General features: G+C 36.7%; 1 protein-coding gene across 7 annotated transcripts in view; it reads right to left on the bottom strand.

The window, feature by feature from the left end:
• Window positions 1–27,937, bottom strand: part of Sgms1 (sphingomyelin synthase 1) — a 311,453-nt gene that overhangs the window by 110,309 nt on the left and 173,207 nt on the right. For 6 of the 7 annotated variants that reach the window (XM_013514837.1, XM_013514838.1, XM_005385897.2 and 3 more), the window contains one exon: window positions 5,279–5,359. The gene's annotated coding sequence lies outside the window, so the exon portion shown is untranslated. Of the gene's footprint in view, window positions 1–5,278; window positions 5,360–16,644; window positions 16,712–27,937 lie in introns of all 7 variants that reach the window. The other variant, XM_005385896.2, reaches the window with a different exon arrangement.

The following is a 27,937-nucleotide window of genomic DNA, read 5'->3' as shown; positions in this document are numbered from 1 at the left end:
CAGTCCTTAAAAGCCCATTCATGACTGATCTGAAAGACAATATTTCTAATACTGTGCTCAAAGTCCTTTCATAACATTGTTCCTAAAGGAAAATGTATTTGAAATTCTGCCAAGGACAAGAAAAACATACCTAATAATGAAAGTGGCTTCTATTTTATACACATTAATGTACATTTCATTCACATACAGCACTGCAAGACAGGTATTAACAGCCACACTGAACCGGTGATGAAACAGGGAGTTAATAAAAGTACGTATGTCCAAGGTCAATGCCCAAGCCCAGTGAGGGCCAGCTTCAAAACCATGTCTATTCCTCAACTTTTCAGTGTTCAAACATGAATTTGGAATGAACTGAGTTCAGCAACTGAGGTATCACTGTATGAATTCAATCTTAAAGGAAACAGCTAAATTGGACATTGTTTTCACCCAAAAACTGCTCATCAGGCAGACCTCTATGAGGTCCTTGGTGTTAATCCATGGTTCGGAGTCAGAACTAGTCATTACTTTTGACATACATCAGATCATGAGAAAAGTGACCTGAAATTACGATAAGTCAACTCTAAATTATCCCAGTTAAGGTATTACTAAGGCAAAACAAATTGGTTGTCCCATGGCAAAGCCTAAAACATACTAGATGCCATAAAAAGAGAAATGAAAGGAGTACCCCAATTAACAATAAAGAATTATTTCATACATCCTGGAAAAGAGAATAACTTGAGGAGGGGAAAACAAATCACAGAAAACAGTCAACTGATGAAGACCTTAATTGTATTATGACTGTGTGTTAAGTAATTTACATGACAGGAAACAAAAATTAACATGTCACCTGTGAAATTGACATACTGTGTATGTCAAAGAAAAGAACAGACAGTGAACTAGTGAAAAAGTCAGTACAAACTGTTTGACTGAAAGCTACAAATTGAGAACTGGGAAGCTTAACATGCAGTATAAATTAAATGATAAAGTGAACATATGCTAAGGATGAAGCGGAGACAATCTATGCCAACTAACAGAAACAATGACACTGGAAGAATACTGAACTCTGGGAGTGGGTACAGACTAATGACTATAGCTCCCAGATTATCAAGTGGCACTCTCCTTGCTGACACCCCTGCCTCGATCCCCAGCTAGTTGGAAATATAGCACCATACTTTGAGACTCCTGGAGGCCGAGGCCAGGGCTTGTGTTATTTTAAACCTCCAAAAGTCCAAACTTTGACACAGGATATGTTTTATAAATGCTGTAAGAAAAAAAAAAAAAGAAAGAAAAGGGTCATTTTAGTCAACCCTAAATTCCTTTTTTGAATTGGTAAGTTCTGATCAAGGCTGATCTCTTTATTGCACGAAAATCTGCAGTATAACACTATCCCTCAAGGTAAAAAAGGAAGCTCTTGGTATTACTGTGTGTGTATGTATCCTGAAAGAGAGAGGGTGGTACATAAGGGGTACATCAGTTCAGGCTAAACTACAGTCTCCAACTGTATGTCTCCAACTTACGAATAAGTTCCATTGCAGGAGAACGTTCATAAGTCAGATTCATTTGTGTGTCTGACAAAGTCAGTCTTATACACATTTAACACAACCATACAATGTAAAGCATTTAAAAAACCAAACACATACACAACTACTGTAAATAAACTATTTTTTACTTTTATGCACAATAAGCACACAGCAGCACAACTATGATAATGTCCAGCAGACACATGAACTATTCTCATCATCTGTTCATATCTATGAATCTTTGTAGTACAAGGTCCACTGGTATTTTTGAAAGTTAGCAACTTGAATGTTCACATGTTGGGGACTTACTGAATGCTGCCTGGTTCCTGTTTGGTTCCTTGCAGATTCCATGCGTCTTCACTCTGGGACCAAGGTAGGAGGAGCACCTCAATTGGGACATGCAAAAGGCAGAACCAGGCCATCCTACCAGGTTCTGCTCAGAAATGGCACAAACCATAATCATTTACATTTCACTTGCAAAGTAAGTCTTATGGCCAAGCTAGCCATGAAGATTCAGCTTTCAGTAGAGTGGGATAAGATAATTCTCTCACTGAATGGAGGGAGGGGAGAAAGAACAGCTAGTATTTTGGTAATAATATAAGCTACTACAAAGGAAATGGAACATCACTTGAGCAGAGCTTTTCCTCATCCTGTAAGATGCCGTTTTAAGAAGCAGTCCTTCCATTCTATGGGACTTTGTGCTATTCTCTTAATCTTTCAGATACTATCTTGTTATACCCTGACAGCCATCCAAGTGAAGTCCCAGAACTTGCCTAAGACCCCGCAGTGCCTAGATCAGACCTCCAAAGCTACCTCTCTCACTGTCTTTGGCAGGTCAATATTTAAAGCCTCCATTTCACTTTAAAAAAATCAACATAATAGGTCTCCCAGGGCTGTTGAGACATTATAGAAGGATTATTATTAAATGATGACACTTGCCTCTACCCATATCTTTCTCAAATTATATTTCTTCCCAAAACAAGGAAAATTAAGAACAAATGAAGAAATTAACAGTTGTTCATTTAAAGTACAGTATACTTTTCCAAAATGACCCCAGGTTGAGAACGAATGAAAGGGCTCTGAATCAACTACCCTCTTATCCTCCATCTCCTGTCCTTCCTTATTTGCATGTACTGAACTACAATTCTAGCCCTCTCTTTGAAGATCCTGCCTAGACCACAGAATAAGTGCACCATGAAGGATACATAAAGGTGTTCGTTTTGGTGTACTTAATGAGAATGAAAAGCTAAAAATAACCAAAATGCCCAGTAAGAGAGAACACTATAAATCACATCAGCACAGAAAGCTATATAATAATAAAAATATAGTGTCTGTATATTTATTGATATGGCATTATTTCAATATATTGACAGTTGAAGTAGATTACAAAACAATAGTTAAAACCTGGTTGACCTTGGGTGTAAAATGTGTTTCTAATCTAGGCACGGAAAGGAGGTTGCAGAATACAAAAACACAATGTCAATGGCTATCTCTTAGTAATGATAATACTGTTTTCCAGTTACTTCCAAATTATCAATGTTAATTTTTATACTTTTTTTTTTGTTTTTTCTCTGGTACCGGGAACCGAACTCATGACCTTGCGCTTGCCAGGCAGGCGCTTTTGCCGCTGAGCTAAATCCCCAGCTAATTTTTATACTTTAATAGAAGACATCAGTCATCTAATATTCAAAATTCAAATATCCTCTGCTCCCAAACTCTTCCCTGCCCCAGCCCACTTCTCCTGCCCTCCAGATAAATTGTCTCTCCCTCCTGCGCACTGTATACATCTTTCACAACATCCATCACATTCATATTGAAGTTAGGTTTTCTTTTTTCATGCTTGATTACTGATTCCTAAAATGGAAACAGCCTGTTTTATTTGTACTATAATCCACCATCAAAATTCACGATTCCCAAGTATCTATCAAACTGTTGATCTATATCATTAATCTCAATATAATGTAAGACTGTAAACTGGACATATTTAAAGACTATACAATTATCAGCTCTCTAATCAGAAATTCACTTATACTTGGGATGTTCAGAAACAGTGTAAGTCCATTTTGGGGAGAGAGATGATATAGAAATGAGAATATTTTATGTGTGGTAAAATCTCTCCATCAGGTGTTACTGCTTTGCTTTCAAAGTTACTAAATGCACCCTCCATCAACATAAGTCACAGGGCAATACTTCACAATCCAGGCTAGGCTCTCAGATTTTAATCATAAACTTCTGAATGAAATGTTCAAGAATTAATTTTGCAATAATCCAATCGTTGTCTGACTCATGGGGAACTATAAATATCTTTTGTTTTAAGAAGGAAGTGAATATTTTAAGGTTTTAAAGTCTGATTCAGGGGATATACTCACAAGAATATTTTGAAATAGTCAAAGCATTTTTTAAGTTTTAATAAAGGAAGTGTCTTGAGAAGTAGATGTGAGATTTAAAATAAAAACAATCATCACAATCTTAAGCTATTTCTTAGCAATTTTAGGCTTCTATTATTCTCTTCTAAAGGGCAAATTAAAAAGGCTAAAGAAGCTGTTTCTGTTTTTTTAGTTAGTTTTTGTGATGGTGGGATTGAACCTAGGTCTCAGGCAAATTAGTCAAGTGCATCACCTCTAAGCTACATCACCAGCTCTTTCTATTTTTTGAGACAGGGTCTTGCTAAATTGCCCAGCGGGCCTCTAAATTTCAATCCTCCAGCCTCAGCCTCCCAAATATCTAGGATGACAAGTGTCTTTGTGCACTATGGCACCAAGCTAAGAAAACGCTTCTTGAAGAAACAATAAAATACCGAATCCAGTTTCTTTTCTTTCCTCCATGTTACTTCCAAGATTTTAATCAAGCCAAGGTGAACTTTAAGCTTCCCAGGTTTTCTTTCATTTCTCTCTGGGGACAATTTACTTTTTCTTAAAACTTAATTTTTTAATCAAAAGCAAAACAGCATGCAGTAGTAGGTCAGGAGGCAGCCTGGCTGCTCAAGCCTCCAGCATCATCATGTGAAGGAATGCAGATTTGAGGGAATATGGAGGAAAGGACAGAAGGAAGCTCAAAAGGTAGTTAGCAGTCTGACCCATCTCCAAGTATTATCCCTCAACAGCCAGAAGGGCAAAGGATTCTAGGGCGTCACAGAGCTTAGTCAACAACTCAACAATGCCACATACCTCCTCAGCCAAAGAAATTTAAATTCTAAATTGGTCCTAGCATTTATCTTCATTATCAGAAGCCATGTAAGCATGATAACCACATGTATTAGCATTATCATTATCATAATGAAACCAAAGTCAAGTATATGTTAACTGTCAGATAATTAACAAATATTGATGGTGATTGGGAGAAGGTATAGGCAAAGAACTCAACTTTAATCATTTTCACCCAGTTTGTATTTATTTCTAAAATGCACCCACAAAAGCAACTTGAGAAATGGGACAAAAGGAACCACTGGGACCAAGAATGTCCATATTTCAGATGGGCTATTACAAGTTTAATTTAAATGGTGATTTGGTACAAGGAATCATCTTTTAATTCTTCAAAGACTTTTGATTTATGCATCAAACAAATGGTGCAAAAAAAAGGCACACTTACCAAGAAAGAATTAACACAAAAGTAAAATTTACCCAATGTTAACATCAGTTGTCCAAAGTTTTTGTGTATTTACTTTTTAAAAACACTTTTTTTACTTTTAAGTTATCTGAGTGTGCTGACCTTCAGATGACTTAAAGGTAATTCACCCAGTAAGTAAAGGAATTCCAAAGAGTTATCAAAAATTTACTTACAAATTATGCAAAAAATTTCTTGTCATCTTGGCTTTCTATAAGATACCAGCTTCTCCCATTGTTCCAGTACACTCCCATCACCTGTTATTAGAGAAAACAGTCTGATTAGTTACAGGTCTTCATTTCTGTATTAGTCTTTTCTTCTTTATACCTAAAACAGAGAAAAATAGTCATCTCTTCCCCTTTTTTTCTTTACAAGAACAGTAACATAGAAGAGTACCCTAAGGAAAAAATGTAGGCCCCTGTGTGAGAGAGAAGACCTGGAGCAGCACCCCCATGTGACAGAGCCAATCCCAGGGAACCCCAGGGAAGCATAGCACAGGGAAGCAGAGGCAAAGACTGAACAACCTACCCAATCCTGGATGAAGACAACATCAGGGGAGAGAAGGAGCCATCAGATTGTATGAATGTCAACAGTAAGCCCAACAGCCCACTTAAATCTCCACCCTGTAACCAACATCCATCAGAGAACAGAAGGCCGGTCATGTTCCCTAATACCAAGGGGAACAAGGACATACCTGGGCTTGAATGGTAATCATAATCTAGGAGGAATAAACAGAGGGGCCCCTAGAGCAAAAAGAGTGCCTCAAAGATCCACAGGCCCTAAAGCGATGCATAGAAAACCATGACTGACTGGATCCCAAGAATGCAAATAGTGGAAAGAAACCACTCATTCAATAATACAAGAAATATTTTTGACTCAATTTTTAAAATTTTCCTATTTTATATTATTTTTATCTTTTCTTCATCATGTTTGCTTGGGGTTAGGGGTTTTTCTATTTTATTTTTCTCTTCTTTTAGTTTCTTTCCTCCACCTTTTATTTTTATCTTTTACAACTTTTTCTCTTCCTTTTTTCCTTTATCTCCTATTTTTGCTGTTTATCCTTCTGATTCTCTTTCTTGTTCATTCCTTGCAGTGACTGTTCTCTGTCACAATTCATTTCCTTTTACTCCTTAATAGCATCTTCTATCTTACTTTCCTCTCCTTTTCGTACTCTACTATTTCATTTTTAAAATTTTGCTGCTTTCTTTTTTCCTTTTCCATTCTCTGGTTCTCCACTACCTTCACCTATACTGGAATAACTACTAAGCTTTATGAATCTCCACAAAAATAATTTCTGCCATGCCTATTGAATACTGTGTCACTGTTAGTAAAGGTACAGTTGTTCCATTTAGTAGATTGTTAGTGTAAGTCAAAAGTAGGTCAATATTTGGCTTGACTTAATAATTAAACGTCTCTTTTCTATGGATGAGAGTGGTACTTTATTTGTCCTTAGGGTTTGTCAATAGTAAGTCCCTGACTAAACAAACATTGGAGTTGTGAACTTTCACAGGTGTACTGTGTAAGACTCACTTTATTGGTTCAGGAACAAATTCAACTTACAAACAATTCTCTTGAAATAAAACTCATTTGTAAGTCAGGGATTTACCTATTCAATGTGTATTTAATGTTAATATTGATACTGGTATTTCATTAAAGTAGTAAAGGTGTCATAGTTGTTGCTATTAATTTGTTTCTTGAAATGACAATATTTAGATGGCCTAGGGGTTATTAATAATACTATGGCCTATTCTGGGAGAATTGCATATTGGACCAAACACGCTGCAACCTTCCATCTCAAGTAAATGGAGGTAGTTGTACCCTAGGACAGGGACAAAGACCAGTAATTAGCCATACCCAGAAAATACCACTGGGAAGTAGACATTAACTAAGGAGGTCTCCATACTAGAAACAAAACTTTACACTGCAATAAACCCATGACACTCAACAAAGAAAAAAACAGAAACATGAGAACATCAGCCAACAAAATGCCTCCAAAAACTGCAACTCCCCAGCTGATCCATAAGTCATGAAAGAGGAGGAATCAAAAGCCTCTCATCTCAATTATCTGAAACGGTATCAGGGGAGATATCAAAACAGTTCAATAAGGCAACTGCCAAGATCACAGAAGATATAATTAACAAGGTACTGGGCCAAATAAAATCATCAATGAATCCAAATAATGTCCTAATGAAAAGGTAGAGAAGCTAAACAAAATGATGTAAAACATGCATGAGCATCATGGAAAGGATCAGAGTTCATAAAAGGACTCTAAATAGAAATTCAAGAAATTAGTGAAAGCAGAAGTAACCAATGTGAGGACAATTTCAGAACTAGAAGACACAGCTGTTGCCAGCAACCTATTACTCAGACACATCTTAACAAGAAATCATGAAAAATGGATTAAACAGATCCCAGATGATGCAAAGATTAATTGCATCTAATTAATCTAGGATTAATTAGAATTAGTAAAAAAACAAGAGAGCACAAATGACATAAAAACCTGTTTACTGATATAAAAGCTGAAAACTTTACAAATAAGGTAAAATAATTTAACATACAGGTGAGGCGTACAGAACTTCAAATACCCCAGTCAGAAACAATCTCTCCACAACACATCATAGTCAAAATTCCAGAAGTCCAACACAAGAACAGAATCTTAAAAGTGGTTAAAGAAAAGCAACAAATTACTTATAAATGGAAGCCCATTAGAATTCCAGCAGACTTCTCTACAAAAACCTTAAAGGCCTGGAGAGCTTGGAATGAATGTTTCATATCCCAAAAGAAAACAATTTGCAGCCCAGGCTGCCCCACCCTGTAAAACTATCTTTCAAAATGGACAGAGAAATGAGGTATTTTCATGAGAAAGAGCACCTAAAGAAATTCATGACCATCAAACCAGCACTCCAAGATTTCTCCAGAAAGAGACAATTAAGCCAACAATGACAAAAAGTCTAATAGAATGAACAGCCCAAGTAGGGCAAGCAGTTAAGTAGAAGGAAAAGACAAGGAATCAACAACAGGAAAATAAGGCAAGGACAGGAATACATCAATACCTATCAGTACTAATTCTCAATATCAATTCCCCAATCAAGACACAAACTAGCAGGATGAATGAAGAAACAAAATCCTATAGTATACTATATATAAGAAACACACTTAATCCCAAATGCAACTCATAAATTAAAAATAAAAGGATGGAAAACAATATTCTATGCAACAGGAACCCTAAGGAAAGCAGATGCAACTGTATTACATTCAGATGAAGTTGACTTCCAGCCAAAATTGATCAAAACAGGGAAAGAAAGTTGTTATATATTGGTTAAAGAACAACCTAACAGGAAGAGGTAACAATCATTAACATATATGCACCAAACAACAATGTACCCAACTTCACAAAACAAGTACTAGTGGATGTAAAATATCAAATACACATAAACACAATTATAAGGGGGGAACCTCAATATTTCATTATCATAGATAGATCAACTAGAGAAGAAATCAACAATATCAGAGTTGAACTAATGTATTTAATAGATACCTATAGAGTACTGCAGATAATAACAAAAGAATACACATTCTTTTCAGCAATACATGGAACTTTCTCTAAAATAGAACACATACTAGCCAAAATATCAGCCTTAAGTAAATGTAAAAGAATTGAAATTACACCATGCGAATTGTCAGACCATAGCAAAATGAAGTTACAATCAATGACAAAAGAAAAATAAAAATTATGCAAATGAATGGAAATGAATGCATACACTCTTAACTAAAAGGATTATGAAAGAAACTATGGAATAAATACAATTTCTAGAACTAAATGACAATGCCAGTACAACATAGCAGTCCTTAGAGGGAGTTTATAGCTGTGAATGCCCACATTACAAGAATAGAGCAAACCCAAATAAATAATCTAACAATGTACTTCAAGGTCTTAGAAAAACAAGAACAATACAAAACAAAGGTACCAGCAGAGGGAAATTATAAAGATCAGAGCTGAAATGAATGATATTGAGACTAAAATACAAAGAATTAATGAACCTAAGAGTTGGTTCTTTCAAAGAATAAACAAAATAGACAAACTCTCAGCCAGTCTACTCAAAAAAGGCAAGAAAAGACCCATATCAATGCAATTACAAATGAAAAGATGACATCACAACAGACATAGCCAAAATAAAAAACATGATTAACAAGTACTTTGCAAATCTGTATTGTCAATAAATTAGAAAATACAGAAGAAATGGATCAATTCCTGGATGCATACGAAGTACCAAAATTGAACCAAGAAGATTTAAAAACCCTGAATAATCCCATAAGAGGTAATGAAATGAAAGCAGTAATAAATACCCACCAACTAAGAAAAGCCCAAGTCTGGATGGGTTCATTGCTGAATTCTGCCGGGGATGTTTTGTTTGTTTGTTTGTTTTGTTTTGTTTTGTTTTGTTTTTGAGGGGGTACTAGGAATCAAACTCAGTACCTCACGTTTGCTATACAGGCACTGTGCCACTGAGCTATCACCCCAGCCCTCCACTACTAAATTGTATAAAAAGTTCAAGAAGTGCTAACACCAATATTCTTCAAGCTTTTTAACGAAACTGAAAGGGAAAGAATATTCCTAAAAATCACTACTGGAAGCTGCCATTACACTGAGTCCAAAACCAGACAAGGATCCAACCAAAAAAGGGAACTACAGACCAATTTCTTTAATGAACATAAACGCAAAAAACCTCAACAAGATACTAACAAAGAGAATACAATGCATCACTGAAAAAAATCACCCATCATGATCAAGTAGGTTTCATCTCAGGGATTCAAGAACGGTTCAACATTTACAAATCAATAAACAGAAACAAGTACATGATGTATCTTAGCTCCTTTTCTTTTCTCCAACTGCCCTCCCTTCCCTTTAACCTCTGTTCCCCTTCCTTATTTACAAAAGCTTTGTTTCCATTTTATCCTTTTTTTTCTCATTTTTTTCTTTTCCCTTCCTCCCTCCTCCATCCCATTCCCCTTTCCTTTTGAACTTTTCTTTGTATCTCACAATATCTGATATATATTTTGGTTCTTATTTATACTTTTATCTTCCCACACCAGAGAAACAATGTGATATTTACATATGTGTATCTGATTTATTTTACTGAGTGGTATGGTCTAGAGCTATAAATGTCTCAAATGTAACCTTCTTTATGGCTGAATATTACTCCATTGTATAAAAAAAAAAACCCACATCTTTTAGCCATTCCTCAGTTGCGGGGCGTTTTTTTCCCCAAGATTTGGCTATTACAAACTGTGCTGCTATAAATGTGGGTATGCATATACTGTTAGGGTACAATGATTTAAATTCTTTCAGGAAGATACCACAAAGGGGAATAGCTGGGTCAAATGGAACTCTAATCCTAGCTCTAATCCTAGGCATCTCCATATAGATTTCCACAATAGTTGCACTAGTCTACACTCCAACCAACAATGGAAAGGATTCCTTTTCCCCACAGCCTCACCAGTATTTATTATTGATTTCTTGATGATAGCTATTCTCTCTTGAGTGAGATGGAATCTTGGCATTGCTTTAATCTGCATCTCTTGAATGATCAGTGATGTTGGACATCTTTTTCATATATTTGTTTGCTGACTGTACTTCTGAGAAGTGCCTTCATTTCAGATGCCCATTTATGGATTGGGTCTGTAAACTGAAAGGGTCTGATTTTTTTCAGTTTTTTATATGCTCTAGACATTAGTTCTTTATCTGAAGAACAACTGGTTAAGATTTTTCCTACTCTGTGGGTTGTCTTTTCACTCTCTTGGTGATTTTTTTAGCTCTGCAAAAGCTTTTTAATAAGAAGAAATCCCAGTTGTTAATTCTGTGTAGGATTGCTTGTGCCATCAGAGTTTTGTTCATGAAGTCTTTGCCTATACCAATGCAAAAATCCTCAATAATACACTGGCAAACAGAAATAGCACATCATCAAGAAGATTATACACCATGACTGAGTAGGATGCAGCCTAAGGATGCAGAGATGGTTCAGCATATGCAAATCAATAAACATAATATACCATATTAACAGAGCCAAGGACAGAAACAATGAAATCATCTCAATAGATGCAGAAAAAGCATTTGACAAAGTCCAACATCTATTCATAATGAAAACTCTACAGAAAATTGGTATAGAAACTCAATATGATGAAAGTCATCTATGACAAGCCTACTGCCAACATCATATTAAATAGGGGGAAACTAAACACTTTCTCTCTAAAATGAGGAACAAGTTAAGGATGCTCCTGTTAAACATAGTACAAGAAATAGTAACAAGAGCAGTTAGGCCGGAAAAAAAATAAAATGGATATGCATAACAAAGGAAGAAGTCAAATTATCACATTTATAGATGATGCAATCCTCTACATAAAATACACCAAAAGACTCTTAGAGTAACTAAATTTAGAATTTTAGCAGAATACAAAATCAATGTGCAAAATCAGTAACATTCCTATACACTAACAATGAATCCACTGAGAAAGAAATTAGGAAAATATTCATAATATCACCAAGAAAAATTAACTTCTTAGGAATTAAACTAAAGGAGTTGAAAGGCCTCTACAATGAAAACTACAGTACTTGAAAAAAAGGAAATGGAGGAGGACATTAGAAAATTGTTTATGTATTTTTTTTGTGGGGGCGGGGTACCAGGAACCAAACTCAGGACCTTGTGCTTGCCAGGCGGCACTTATACCACTGAGCTATATCACCAGCCCGACATTAGAAAATGGAAAGATACCCCTGTTTTTGGATAGGCCAAAACAATATAGTCAAAATGGCCATACTTCCAAAACTGATATACAGATTGTACACAATCTTAATAAAAATTTCCCATATCATTCTTCACAGAACTAGAGAAATTAATATTAAAATCCATATGGAACCAGAAGAGACCCAGAATAGCAATCCTGGGTGAAAAGAGGAAAACAAAAGGAGGCTTCACAATCCTGGACTTGAAGTTGTATTATAAAAGTACTGTGATAAAAGTAGCATGGTACTGGCAAAAACAAAATACAAACATGATGCTTAACAGAACAGAGGATGCAGAAACAACTCCAAGTACATTCACTTATTTGATCTTTAACAAATGGGCCAAAAACATACACTGGAGGAAAAATAGCCTCTTTAATAAATGGGGTTGAGAAAACTGACTATCCACATGAAGAAGACTAAATCTAGATCCATGGCTGTCACTATGCACTAAACCAAAATCAAAACGGATCAAAGAGCTAAATGTTAAACGAGAAACCCCTAGCTTGCTCATAGACAAGATAGGTAAAACTCTTGAAGTCACAGGTATAGGGGCAAGGACTTTCTGAACAGAACCCCAGTTGTACAGGAAATAGTTCCTTGAATGAAAATATGGAATATTAAAAAGATTCTTCTCAGTAAAGCAAACAGAATCAAAAGACAAACAAAAGAATGGGAAAAAATTTTGCCAGCAATTGCTCAGACAAAGGACTCACTGGTAGAATATATAAAGAACTCAAAAAAATTAGGCCCCTCAAAGTAAAAGACATAACCAAAAATGGGCAATCAAAATGAACAGACTCTTTACAGAAGTAAAAATGGCCAATAAATACATAAAGAAATGCTCAACATTATAAGCCATTAGAGAAATGCAAATTAAAAACACTGAAATTCCATTTTACCCCAGAAAGAGTGGCCATTATCAACAAATCAAATAGTAACAAATGCTGGGGAGGTTGCACAGAAAAAGGAACCCTTCTATACTGTTGATGGAAATACAAACTACTGTAACCACTGTGAACATCAGTGTAGTGATTCAAAAAAAAATCCTAAAACTAGAAATTCAGTTTGACCTAGCTATTCCCCTTCTAGGCATCTTCCCAAAAGAATTAAAGACATCATACTACAGAGATCCATGCATACCCATGTTTACAGTAGCACAATTCATAATAGCTAAATACTGGAAGTGGCTCATATGTCCATCAACAGATGACTACATAAAGAAAATGTGGTATTTACATACAAGGGAATACTATTCTGCCATAAAGAGGGATAGATCTGAGTCACTGGTAGGAAAATGTATGCACCTTGAGACCATAATTTTAAATTAGATACACAAGTGTAAATATCACATCATTTCACCCATATGAGAAACCCAGAGTAAAAAACAAAGAGCAAAATAAAAGATAGCTAATAGGAATTAAGGAGACAGATCATTCTCAGAGGGAAAGGAGTCAAGAGACAGAGGGAAAGGGAAAGAAGAGAAGGGATAAAGACAAAAAACAAAGAATTGAGATGTGTTATGTACATACACGAATTCCACAGAAACAATGTGAACATTTTGTACTGCAAATACATTAAAAAAAAACCAGCAACTAAGGAAGGGGATTAAGGTATGAGTGGACAGGGAAAGGAGAGAAGGGAAACCAGATGAAAAAAGGAATTAAGAGGTGTTATGTACCAACATCCCACGTGGAATGTAAATATTATGTACTACACATATATACTAATAAACTGAAATGATTTTTAAAAACATACAGAGACAGAGTGGAACAGAGGGAAGAGATAAGGGGATGAAAAAAGATGTGTTATATAAATGTACCAACTCCCCACAAGGAATGTAATTATTATGTTCTGTAAATGTGTACTAGTAAAAATAAAAAAAAATTTAAAGAAAAATGTAAATAGTACAGTTTCTACTGTTAGATTTGGGCTAGAGAACCCTTAAAATAGCCTCCAGTGTGTCTTCAGGATGAGATCTGCAATCAGTTCCTAGGAATGAGCAACTTCCCATATGGAATGTAAATGTAATGTCTCTTTCCCTCCTAACTTCTGTCCAGAAGGGAGTGACCAACTGCCTAGGAGCACTAATGAGAGCACAGCTCAGAGCTTAGACGCTGCTCTAGGCCAGGGGGCAAGGGCCTCTGTCATGGTTTGTGTCTAGATGTCCCCCCAAAGCCTCATGCAGTCATGGGGCAGGCTTCTACAGTATATGATTGACTCATGGTCCAATGCTGGCATTATGCGTGCGATTGTTACACCTGCCCTGGGGCAAGTGGCATGCATACAATGTAAGGGAGGAAAAGAGGCCTATTTTTTGCTACTCCTCCCTTTTGGCTCTTGCTGCTTTGGCTGTTTTCCACCACCATGAACTGTTGCCCTCTGCCATGTGCCACTATCCCTTGGAGCCAGCTGAGTATAGACTGAAACCTCCACAAACTGAGCTAAATAACCTTTCCTTCCTTAATTCTGGGTATCAGGTATTTTGTCTCAGCAACAAGGGAAAAGTAACTAAGATAGCCTCCTCCAGTTCTAACACCTGAAGCCAGCTGACTGCCACAGTCAGTGGGACAATGGCAGCCAGCTCTGACTTTCTGTCTAGCTGTCACTAGAGGATTAGGACTGAGTTGCTAGGATGGAACCCATGTTTTATTGCAGAGAAGGAGGTGCTAGAATTTTTTAAATCTTTAGTCCTGCTTTATCAGCAATTAAACTACCAGCTATGCTGATTCTCATTTGAATCCTTGCTCTATTTCTCAACTTGTTTAAAATGTAAGGCTAGGACAGATGATTAATCAAAGCAATTCATATCCCCAACATCTGCCATAGGATATCACACAGATAAACAACCTTGGTCTAAAATGCTATCACTTACTAGCAAGGAAACATCTTCATTTCTGAAAAAGAATCAATGTTCCCTACTATCTTGTGTGGGAGCAGGATTAAAAGAGGAAAGACATAATCTGCTAGAGTCAAGCATGCTTTGATTCAACAAAGGTATTCTCTTCCAGCACCAAGTCCACCCAGTGCTTAATAGTCAGAACTGCCACACTATCCATAGTCCCAATTCACTAATACCAGAGATTTATATAAATTCATGGAGTAAGAGAATGTCCAGAAAAGTACCTTTCTTTTTTTCTCAGTGAGAGTCATTCAGAACAATGTCTTGTTTTTTTAAAACATTTTTTAACATTTTAGGGTCAACGACCTAGGGCTAAAACTTTCTGCTTTTAGTCTTTATTGAAATGCCCCAAATAGAAATACCCCACTTGTAACCAGTTAAATGCAACTATTGCTCAATTTATATGAAGATTATATGGCTCCAAGTAGGCAACACTGATAAAAAAAAAGAAACCTTAAACTTTCATCACTTAAAGCCCCAAAATTAATCCAGAGAGAAGAGATCTGTAACAACTTGAACATGACTCCATCTACTTTTATCTGAAGACAGAAACCTCAAGTTCCCCAAACTATGGTGGATGGAGAGTCCATTCAGACAGAAGGGGATGGAACAAACACCACATAAAACCAGTTTCCCTGGTAACAAAGAAAGACCTTGCCAACATCAATGAAAATACCAAGGAAGGACGGAGGCATCAGAGACTTGTAGATTACACCCAGCACGGAGAGGCCATGCTCATTGGCGGACTGTGGCTTTATAGACACAACCTGGCACTTCATGTGGAATCTTTTTAAAAGCATGAGAAATGCAAAGAAGTTTGATATAGGTTTAAAATACGTAAGATTTGAACTGCACTGGACTATTTAACAACAGTGTGATCTTTGCAAATGACTTCTTCCCTCTAAGGCTCAGTATCCAGGTCTGTGAAATAAGAACAATAGTAACTACCTTGAAGAGTAATCATATGATTTAGAGATAATATATGTACAGTGCCCATCATATAGTATGTTTTCAAAAGAAGACTGCAATTAGCTTTCTAGTACAAATACCTTAGAGTTTATCAAATGCATAGTTAATATCATGCTATGGTATTCAGTCAAATTCAGACTCTCCCTTTTTTCTGGGGGCGGTGGGCTTAAATTTTTTTTTTCTTTAGTACATGTTTGCAGTACATTCCTTTCCCTCCCCTCTCTCTTCCCTCATCTCTTTCCCTATGCAAACATTTTGGAGACAGGATCAAATCATACTTTTGATAACATGTAAAACTACTCTACATTGATCAGAATGACACATTAAATGAAAATGCCGACCTTAGGTAATATCTTTTATTAAGGTTAGCAAAGAGAAAGCTCTAGCATGTAACTGTTGGCATTCTTCATATCAAAAACCACTTTTTCTTATTTATACTTTTTTCAGTGCTAGGGATTAAATCCAGGGTCTTACACATGTGAGGTACATGTCTATCACTGAGCAACATCCCTAGCTTCCTGATTTTTTTCTAATAATAAATTCTTGAAAGGAGAGAATGGATCATTTGCATTCCACTACACTCTGCAGTCCATGGGCATGTGTGAGAGACAGAGGCCATCCTGACAATGGCAGGCAGCCTAGCAAACATGGCTTTCTTCAGTACCACGTTACAACCTCACTGATAACATATGAATTTGTCCACTTTCCTTTAAAAACAATTCCACCAGGTGAGACCATATCAAAAGGCCATATCACTTTGAAAGAGACGTGTTAGAAATATTTAATTATAAAAGGCACTCCAACTTTTCCAGTAACTCCAGTGAATTCCTCTGTGGAATTCACGCCAATGATGATGACTTCTCAGAATAGGTTCAGCATTCTTTTCTTACCTTCAGAATCAGCATACAATGTTCACAAGAAAATCTATCTCCTTATAGTGTAGTTACCCTTGGATGCCTGGAAGAAAACATTTTACTGGCTATTATAGAAAATATTGTAGGTAAGCTCAAAGAATCAAAATCATCATTAAATGTGGCAATTTGTTACTCCTGTGGTTGGTTATTCCAAATAATTTTAAGTGACTTCAGTAACTATCGTGAGTGAATTCTACTCAACAGAAGCTACTATGCTAGCAAGTACTGAGGACAGAAAGAAGTTGTAGGTAACTGAGATGAAAGAATAAAGGAATGCAGAGCAATAACAGTGCCATCACCATATAAGCAATTAACTCAGCTGATGACTTAAAAAGGACACTCTGGCCATATAAACCCTCACTGTGATTGCTAAAAATCCACTGCTAGCTGGGCACAGTGGGGCACTATCATCCCAGCATTCCAGGAGAGCAAGGCAGGAGCATCAAAAGTTTAGGCCCAGCCTGGGCTATCTGGCAACTTAGTGAGACCTTATCTCAAAAAACTTTTTAAAAAGGGCTAGAGATATAGCTCAGTGCAAAAATCTTGGGTTAAATATTAAAAAAATTAAAAATTTAAAAAAGAAGAAGCTCAGTACTTCCTAATCATGCTACTACATGTACAATATTAAGATTTTGTAAAAGTCATGCAAAAATCTAGAAAGAACACACTCCTTTTTGAATGTACCCTTTATAGACTGGACAAGACCAAGCATGTTGTCCTTAGGTAAAGGAGACTGGCTAGTATAAAAACCAAAAGTAATCAGGCATGGTGGTCCGCACCTGTAATCCCAGCTACTCAGAAGGCTGAGGCAGGAAAATTCCAAGTTTAAGGCCATCCTGGGCAATTTGATGAGATACTGTCTCAAAATACAAAATAAAAAAGGGGTGGAGGTATAGCTTAGCAACATGTAGCATCTGCCTAGCATGTACAATGCTGGGTTCAATCCCCAGCAACCCCCACCCACCCAAAAAATGCATTACAAGGCTACAGTGTGCCAAAGGGTACACAAACGAGCAAAAACTTTTACAATTGTAAGATAAAATTATTTTGGATTTTTAGCCTCTTTGTTCACTAACAGAGGTGCAGATTTTTTTTATGGGAGACAATGTCCTGTGCTCTTTAAAAGCATATGCTTTGTAGTCAGACAGAACTAGAAGATCTTGAGCAAACTGTTTAATTTGTCTAAGCCTTAATTTCTTCATTATAGAATGAAAGCGATATTAGTATACAACTGAATATTGTTATCTAGGTTAAAGAACATAACATCTATAAAGAGTGGAATAAAGTGCAGGACACTTAAGTGCTTGCTAAATGTCATGCTGTTTGAAAAAGCACACACTCCTCATGCTTACAAGATAATACAAATACCAGGGTAAGGTCAACAACAATAACAACAAAAAGACATCCATATAAACTGAAATAGCCCATTTCATCAGGAAACCAAAAATGAGCCTGGGGTCAAAATGCACTTAGTAATAAAGGGGAAAACAATCTGCTCAAGTATCTATGCATGTATCTTGGAAGGAGCAGCAATAATCTGAAGCTTGCTTGCCTGGGAAATTTGCAGAAATGTTAATACCAGCTATAAAGAAACAAAATAGAACAATATGCTCAAATTACTCAGTTAATAAATGGCAAAATCTGAAATTCAAACCCGCTAGCTTCAGTTCTTGTTATTAACTTCTATACTGTACTCCACTGTCTCCCCAGCAGAATATAGGACAAATTGGAGACTAAGCCACAGGCTGGGAGTTGGCCAGAGAAGAGCAAGAAACAACAACCCAAAGATGTCAGAAGCGAAGAGGCCAATAACACATAAGAGTAGTTAATGGGGCTAAAGAGTAAAAAGAACCAAACCTGCTAATGATTCTAAACAAAAATCTGTCAATACAATCACAGGAAGAGATCCTAAAAGGATGTCACTGTGCAAATGAACTAGTCTGGGAATTTGGTGCTTGCTGAAAGGAGCACAGTGACAGAAGACACAAAAAGCTGGAAAGGCCTCACTGAGGTCCTTCATATAAGCCACACTCTGACTCAGAAATGCTTGCTTATGGAGTGTGTCACAAACTGCCTGTCTCAAAGGGAGGGCCACAGACAGCATAGAAGTTACTTCCTAAGGCAGTTTCCTGTGACTTTTTCACTGCTTTTTATAGCAGGAAAAAAAAGAAAAAGATCACCCAAGGTTGTTCAATCCTCTTTCAGACAGAAAAGCAAAAAAAAAAAAAAACAAAACAAAACAAAAACCCAGAAGGGATGAAAAACATGTTCTTTGTTAAGTAGTAGAACTGCAGAGAAGAAAGTAAAAGAAACTATACTCCTGGCCAGCCTTATGTGTGGCAGACTAAAAGTGGTCTCTTGGTCTCTGTCTTATTATCCAAACCTTGGGAAATATCCTCCTCTTGTGTATAATCAAGTCCTTTAACTTTCTTATAACCCATGAAAAAATGCAAAAACGACAGGGTGCATGTAGTTACATTACATATGATTAAAATAGGCAATACAAGTTTCTCTTTTGCTGGCTGTGTTTCTCTCATGCTGCCCTGTTGTCAAGCTGCCTAATGATAGAGCTATGTAAGGGCAACTTCTGGCTGCCAGCAAGAAACAGAGGAGCTCAGTCTAAAAGCCCACAAGGAACAGAACTCTATCAATCACCTGAGCTTAAAAGTAAATCCTTTCCCAGCCAGCTGCAGACATGCTAATACCATCATGCAACAATTCTCAAGTTGCCTGACTGTCATGCTCAGACTTCTGACCAAGCAATGGGATAATCTGTGAATTGAGTAGCTGCAAAATCTATGCCACCCTGACTGTTATGGAGAGATAAACAATGGTGCAGATAGGAAATGAGCTACCTGCCCCTGATGTCATTACTTCCAGCTGAGAGAACAGGAAAGGAAAAGGAAAGGCCAAGGATCAGAGTCTGGGAGATGATCCTAAATGCTTTCTCTTATGAATGACCTGTTTCCTTCTTTTTTTTTTTTTTTTTTTTTAAACTAAACGTTAACTAGGGAAGAAAAGCAGGAGCTGACACAGAAGCTTGTATAAGCAGGTCTGTTGTTCCACTCCTCTATATATCTCTATTCCTAAGTTCATCAGTTTACTCAACACATATTTCTGTGCCTTCTACAACTCCAAAATAATACAGTAGGTGTTGTGGATATGGGTCCTGTCTGGACTTAAGCAAATGACACTTACTAATATGTTCAGCAGAGGTCACCACATCTAAACAAGCAGGCAGTGCAGACTGAAGTATTTCCAGTGTTTTGGCAGGGTATTAAAAATGCAGACCAAACTGTGTTTCTCCCAGAAACTTCTACATTTAAAGTAATTAACAACTTCTGTTTGTGTGATGATATTCCCAGTAAGGCAGCAAAAGGAGTTACCCAAAAGAATTAAAAAACACCATATCCATCCACAATTTCTGTATTTAAAGTAAGAGTAATCTCTTTATTGTTGTTTGAGAACCAATTTTAAAATAAAAAACAAGTCACTTTTTCCAAAATAAAGTTAGAAGTAAACTGTTTTTCACAGTAAGTGAAAGAAGCCAGTCTTCTGGCACTCTAAACTATACAGAACAACTGACGAATACATCAGCACTTAGATGCTCTGGTTCTCCCTACAATCCTGAAGTGAGCAAGGCATTCACACACTGAGCAAAACCTGAGGTTCACAGAAGCGCTAAGCTACTATTCAGTTAACCTACTACTTAAGTGGTAGGGCTAACCTTTTATTTACTTATTTATTTTCAAGAATTGAACTCAGGACCTTGTGCTTGCCGGGCAAGTACTATGCCACTGAGCTATATCACCGGCGGGGGCTCAACTTTAAACACAGGTTGTGCTTTTATTTTTGTAGGCCATGGGGAAAACCTCTGCAAATGACAAGTGATCAAAATTTACATGGAGAAGAGTCAAAACAAAGACTGACAGATGCAATGTGATATCATGTAGTATGATATGCCAGCCCCATTTATTTATTACATAAAATAACCTATTATTTTATTACATAACCTGGAATAACTAGTAGGAAAGGAAAGAAGGAAAAAAAATATTGAACAGAGATGAAAAACAGCAGCTGGGCTACAGAGAAGAGAAAACACAATGAAAGAAGTAAGAGATTAAGAAATTCTAAGCAGAATAGAGAAATTATCTGGGCATTTGGTTATGGGTTATGTCTAGACTAGTGGTAACCATACATTTTTTGTGACGGGATCAGATAGTAAATATTTAAACTTTGTCCAGCACATGGGACTTTTATATATGTTCAACTCTGCCATGACAGTGTGAAAACAGCCAGAGAGACTACTCAAATGAATGAGCAGGGCTGTCTTGCACCCTCAAAAACACAAAAGAAAAGAAATACTGACAAAAGCAGGTCTTGGGGGCTGGGCAAGCAGCTCAGGGGTGAAGCACTTGACTAGCTTCTTCCAGGCCCTCAGTTCTACCCCCAGCACTGCAAAAACAAAAAACCAAAACAAATAAACAAACAAAAAAAAAAACCCCAAAACAATAAAAATAGGTCCTATGCCAGATTTAGCCTAAATGCTGTAGTTGGCTGACCCATGGCCCCCACGGGAAACCCATAACATATAAAACAGCAAAGAAAGATGCTGCAGCCTGAGTTTTAAAACTGGGCAAATTACAGCCGCTCAGCTGGCCACAAGTACCAGGAGGCATGCTATGTCCACAATTTCCTAGGCCAGAGTATGCTCAGCACAGTCTCATGATTAGAAATGATGAATCTGTTCAGTATATGCTTATCCCAAATTTACATTCAAAGAACCAATCTGTATAACATTTTGCAGGCTCTGACTCATACACCTGTGAAGCCCTGTCTTACCATACATTTTACATGGATGATTATGGGGAAAACATCACTCAAATATTCCAAAAGTAACTAAGAAAACTGTCATGAACAAAGACGTGAATCCTAATCTCTGTCTCTGACAGTTTCTCTGCCTTGAAAACGCTCCTTGAACTTTCCTAACTCCTTATTTGGGCATCCATCCTTATTTGGGCATCAATCCAAGATACTTCTCTCAAATATCCCAGATAAGGTTGAGACACTTATGACAATAACATATTTCCATGACACTGATTCCTACGACAATGAACTTCATTGTTCTCAGTATCCATACAATTCTTTGTATAAGCACCGCGTTCTAACCGATTGGGCCACTGGAGCTTCAACTATGTAATTTTTTCTTCAATGTCAGCATCTCTGCTAGACAACAGACTTCAAGAAAGCTGCCCTGTTTAAAACCCAGGTACAAAACTGTCAAGAACAGAGGAATAAACAGAGTATTTGAAAAGGACTCTCCATTTAATGATTCAATGGGTAGTGAAAACCATCTAAGTATGCTCTTGCACAGCGTTTTAGATCTACTGTCTACATTACAGTCAAGATGATAAAGCCAGTGCGGGAGACTATGTCCAGTTGCCAGTGGGAGAACTGTCCCTAGATCTACAGAGTAAGAGCAGCCATTGTCAAGGTGGTTCAAGTACAAGCTACAAAGGCATTTTTCCCTGCTATATCACTAAAAAGTCACACCAAAAACATGCAGCTTTAGTTCATGATAAAACTTGTATTTTCCCAGGTCCTAGTCTATTTAAAGATATTTCGCTAGCTAAATTTAAAACATGTATCTGTACAATTTCTTTAAGATATCTTTTTTCTAAATTTAATTAAATTATAGAATTCTGCAATTTAAATAAATACACACAGCATGTACAAATGCAAACATTCACATATATATAGAATTGTTTGAAATAAGCTAGAGGAGAAGTAGTTTATAAAATATATATACTGTATTATGATCCAGCTTTGAAAATTAAAACAGAAAAATGACTAAAAGGATATATAGCCCCTCAAAGTGGTTGTTCATGGTAGAAGTATTAAGGTTACAGTAATTTAACTTTCTTTCTTTTTTCATTTTATATCACAGACACATCTTTGCAAAGAAACTTTTTTAAAGTTTGAAGCTAATTCAAATAAAAAACTGCTGATTACACAATACTTCAAAAGTGTTTCAAAGAAACATTATATACACAGAAAATGAAACCAGGCATTGCTGTCACTATTTAGCATAGTATTGCTGGGAAAATTTTTTAAATGTTAACCCTCCTTCAATGCTCACCTATTGCTACCAATATCTTCATGATAATTTATCTCCCACAAAGAGTATCAGCAGACAAAAGCAAAATAGTACCAATGAGGAGGGTGTTAATTTTCATTTCTAACTACAATTTTACTTTTCCTGGAGCATAATATATTTTAAGGCGGCTGAATTCCTCTCTGTTTCTGGACTCTGCGATCTGAACTAATACACCTGGTGGATTTTAACCACCAAAATGCATCAAGTGAAGATAAGAAACTTCAAAAGTGAGAGATCTCTTAAACGTTATTTTTAACAAGTCAGAAATTCGCAATGATAAAGTATTTACTTGAATTTCAATTCATTTGTGTAACTTATATCAACCTGTGCCTAAATTAGAATGAGTAATGAATTTCCCATTTCAGGTGTGCTCTAATCTTCTATTTCTTTTCCTAAGTACTAATTATTTTATAAATGCTATCCTACATTTATATAATGTCCACTGCCCAGCAACAACAGCTTCATCCTAAAAAAAAAAAAAAAAAAACAGCTTCATCCTTATAAATAAGGGAAAAGACTGAAACTCCAAGTAGAAACAAGGTCTAACATCTCTTTATAAATGACTGAAACAAACTACATAAAACAAATTCCTTAGTTTTATGATGGTCATGTTGCCCTCTAACCAATAACAGAAGCTATGGGCAAATATAAAAATTCAACTTTTTGAAGGCACTGGAGAACAACTAAAACCTGGCAGAAAGTCCACAGTCTCAAAGAAAGTAAGTACACTGAATGATATTTTGTTGCATTTATATACCTATCCTGTGAGGGTACAACCAACTCTGTGTTACATCAGATGAAACTCAAGCACAAAAGCTGGTCCTTGTGGCCTCAGCATACCAGAAACCTGAGGAAGAAAATCCCAAAAAGGAGAAATAAGGGAGGATGAAGTCCAGAATTTGAAAATGAACTATACAGTCCTTGACTAAACCCATAAACACTCAAACACTAGGACAAAACAATAGTTAAATGGACTTTAAAAGGTGACAGATTCTAACAGCTGTCACTACAGACAGCACAGAAAGCACCATCATATGTACTGTTACTGATCATGTTGAATTATATAATCCCTTCAAGGAAAAGGGTTGACTGTTTTTTATAAAATTCACTTAATGATGTACTTCTAAGTATATGCACAAAAGAAATGGACCTCAGAACCATGTCTACTTGGATGAAATAAGAGCAACAGCCAATTCTGTACATCAGGAGTTGACAACGGTGCTGAGCCAAATCTGGCCCACAACTACTTTTTGTAAATAATATTTTATCGAGACATGAAAAAAGAAATGAAAACATGTACACAATAAGATATCCAATTATGTGCACAGTGGTGATATTCATAGTACCTCACCTAAATGTCCATCAGCAGGTCTACACTGGGCACAAAACCAACTGAAACTGCCATAGGATGGCCTAAATCTGATACCCGCCCAGTGAGTTTCTGCTAGCACAAGGGTGCCAAGGGCCTTGTTTGCGTGAGGGAGGAACAAGCTAGGAATTCCAGATACAAAAAAGTCCTGTCATTATCCTCATAGCCCTCACTCTGCAGAGTGCACTTCTTTGCCTCCTTCTATAAATATATATTTTTGCTGCCTTTTTTGTGTGTCATGTCCAATTCTTTGTTCACAGCATGAAGAATCAGGAAGGAATTTCCTCAGGACTTAAGAGACAGTAACAATACTACTTAGCCACACAAAGAAACAAATCTGCTGACTAGAGCAAAGCAAGTATAAATTCCAAACACATCGTTAAGTGGAGCAAAAGAAGCTTGACACAAGAGCTGTTACACTTAGTATCAATACATGATTAAAGTTCTGCAAGCAGCAACATCTGCTGATAAAAATCACAGAATTTGCCTCTGGGTGAGATAACTGAAAATCAATATAAGATAACTTTCTGGGATGATAGAAATGTTCTCTATCTTGACAGAAATGCTGGTTTTTCTGATGTGTTCAAATTGGCATGGTGTAAATTAGTGTGCAAATGATACCCACATTTAAAACCAGATCATAAAAAAAAAATCTCTAAATGAGTTCTGGAGGATATAGAACCTCTCACAGATCAAGTTATTCTCTTCTTATCATCCTAGGAAAGTATGTGTTCAGTTTATTCAGACCATTGTGGACCAACACACCCAACCAAAGCAAAGGAAAAAAAACTGTCCCCTTTCTACCACAATACTCTTTTAAAATTTGTTCCAACCCAGAGGAATTGAAAGCTATCTGTTCTTGTAGGTTAAAAGTCACTTTAACCTTTAACCTACATGAGAGGAGAAAGACCCAAAAAGAAAATATAAAACTTAGACCCAAATGTTGTAGCATCACTTTCATTTTAAAATATTTATTAAAATTCTGTTGTCTTCCATATAAGATGGTAAACACCAGATAAATAAAGAAAAAGTTACACCTTGTTGTGAAGTAGTTCTCAATCTGGTGAGAGATACAGGCAAACAATTACAATGAAGTATAAATAAGGGCTACCAGCGTAGCTCAGTGGTAAAGCACTTGCCTAGCATGGGAGAGGCCCTGAGTTCAATCCCTAGCATTACAAACAAACAACAAAAACATGTAAAAAATGCTCCTGACTATTTAAGATGTCACTTAGGGTTAATATATCATCTCTTCTCCCTCCAAAATGGTAACATTTACTACTGATACATAACAGATAAGAAGAAAATACAACAAATTCAGTTTTTTTCTTTCTTTCTTTTATGAAAGAAACACTTATTCTAGTAGCAGTCTCCATATAGCCATGTTTATTGATTAAGGGTAAAATAACCAATAGTCTATATTTACTTATTTTTAATTGACATAAATTATATGTACTGATCATGTGTGAAATGTTGCTTTGCTTCACCTATATTTATATCGTGAAATGTCTATAGTGAGCCAATTAACATATGCACTATCTGTTACCAGTACACTATTAACTAGAGTCACCATGCTATACAATAGATCTCTTGCCCTTCTACATTTTTGAGATGGGATTTTACTATGGCTGACCTAGAACTCCCGTTCCCACACTCCTTTTTAGAGAAAATTGTTCCATTCACAGCAAAAACATTAGGCAGGCTGTGTCTTACACATCCTTCCAACACCTTCTATCCCTAATGCCAAGGCTGGCTGCACTGGGGCAGGTTCCTATGCCCAGTAAATCTGAGGACTGGTCAGGAAATGGTACACACGTCTCAACATGAATACACAAGAAATTCTCTTTCTTAGGAATCTCCACTGTGATACAGATGCATTCCCTTTCCTCCTCTTTTTGTCTCTACTACTCTACTCTAAACTCACCATTTTGAAACCAAAGATGACCTCCAACATTGCTAAAGCCCACGGAGCATTCTAATTTAACATGACTGACAAGCAGCATGAAAGAGACTTATTTCCTGGTGCATCTGGAAACACTTTTTTTCCTTGGCTTTCAGAACACCACACACTCTTGACTGTCCTTTCTTCTTGGCACTTCCTTCTCACTCTCTTGGTAGTCTTCCTTACCCCTCCTAGTCCCCCCAAATCTTGCCTTGGGTGTCATTATAAATCCATAAATTGAACTAGGCATACTGGCATATGTCTACAATCCCAGTACTAAAAGGCTGAGGCAGGAGGATGGTGAGTTCAAGGCCAGCCTGGACTACAGAGCAAGAACCTGTCTCAAAATGAAATAAAATGAAGTGAAATGAAATGAAATATAAACTCATAGAATGTACAACACCAAGAGTGAACTCTAACTTAAAAAACGGACTTGGGTGATAAAGACGTGTAACTGTAGGTTCGGTCAGTTATAACAAATGCACCACTCCAGCAAAGGATGTTGATAATGGAGAAGGCAAAGAACATCCGGGGCAAGAGTATATGGCAATCTCTAAACTCCCTCCTCAATTTTGCTCTGAACCTAATACTACTATAGAAACAAAGTCTATTTTAAAAAAATAAAAAATAGGTTGAGATTCCACTATTTGAGCAAAAAAAAAAAAAAAACAAAAAACTATCTATCTAGCTATCTACCATCTATCCATCCATCCATCCATTTATCCATCTATCACTTGCTTGAGAGCAGACACAGTTTAATCTTCAGTGTTTATGAAATACAACAGATTCTGTTAGGAGAACAAACTTTCCTAAAATGAATAAAAATTTCATTTTATAGTAACATAGGGTAGTAAAGAGATTGCAAGCCTTTATTATGACAGAGCTAGATTCAAACCAACTCAACCTAAGTGTCATCCTGAATAAGGCTGAACATAGGCTTCTGGTAAAATAAGCAAAGTATGCAGGCCTCTGTACTTCCTGCCATCTTGCCTAGGGTGCCCTTGCTCCAGACGTAGCAGGCTCTCTCACCATGCTTTTTGCCCTTACTTGGATGCTCCATTCTCACTCCATTCCCAGACTTCTCTATGTCATTTGCACAGTTTCCACCACTCACACACTCCCCTTCCACTATCTGCTGCATCATCATCATTATCATCATCATCACCATCACCATCACCCAGGACCCTGAGCACCATGTAGCACACACATCATCATCTTTCCCCGACTGAGCTGGTAAGCTCCATAGTGCATGTTTTGATTTTCTTATCCCCACCCCGACCTTTTAGTCAATTTTGTTCCCTGCGTACAGTATCTAAAGCAAAACCCAAAAAATGAAAGTGTCACTAAAAGTTGTTGAATGAAAGAAGTGATAAAGGTCACTACAAAGTTTCAGGATTTGTTTCACTACAGACTCATGAAATTAAAGACCTTAGGATATAAAAAAAGGCAGTTAATAGCCGATATTATCTTTAGAGAAGAGACTATATAAAACCTTTAATAGAATATATTTTTTTAAAAGCAATGAGAATAACAGTATCAGAAATGGCACAATATATCTGATTAAGTAGCAAAAAAAGTGAAAGGGAAATAATTGCTGAAAGTCTACAGGAATGAGATCTTTCTGGCTTATTCTACATGATAAGATTTAAAACTTCTCTTTTATAGGAAAACAAGTTGGAGAGAGGACTGAATTTGAAGTGTGATTACGGATTACAACTGGACATATTATTTACCTGTTCTTCACTGCCCAGCTACCCATCCCAACCAGACCTCATAACTGAAACAGATAACTAAGTTTTAA

The sequence above is a fragment of the Chinchilla lanigera genome, unplaced genomic scaffold (genome assembly GCF_000276665.1).
Source record: "Chinchilla lanigera isolate Chin_1 unplaced genomic scaffold, ChiLan1.0 scaffold00024, whole genome shotgun sequence".
In the NCBI taxonomy this organism is placed as follows: Eukaryota; Metazoa; Chordata; class Mammalia; order Rodentia; family Chinchillidae; genus Chinchilla; species Chinchilla lanigera.
The sequence above is the reverse complement of the archived record's forward strand: the minus strand, read 5'-3'. Positions and strand labels throughout refer to the sequence as shown.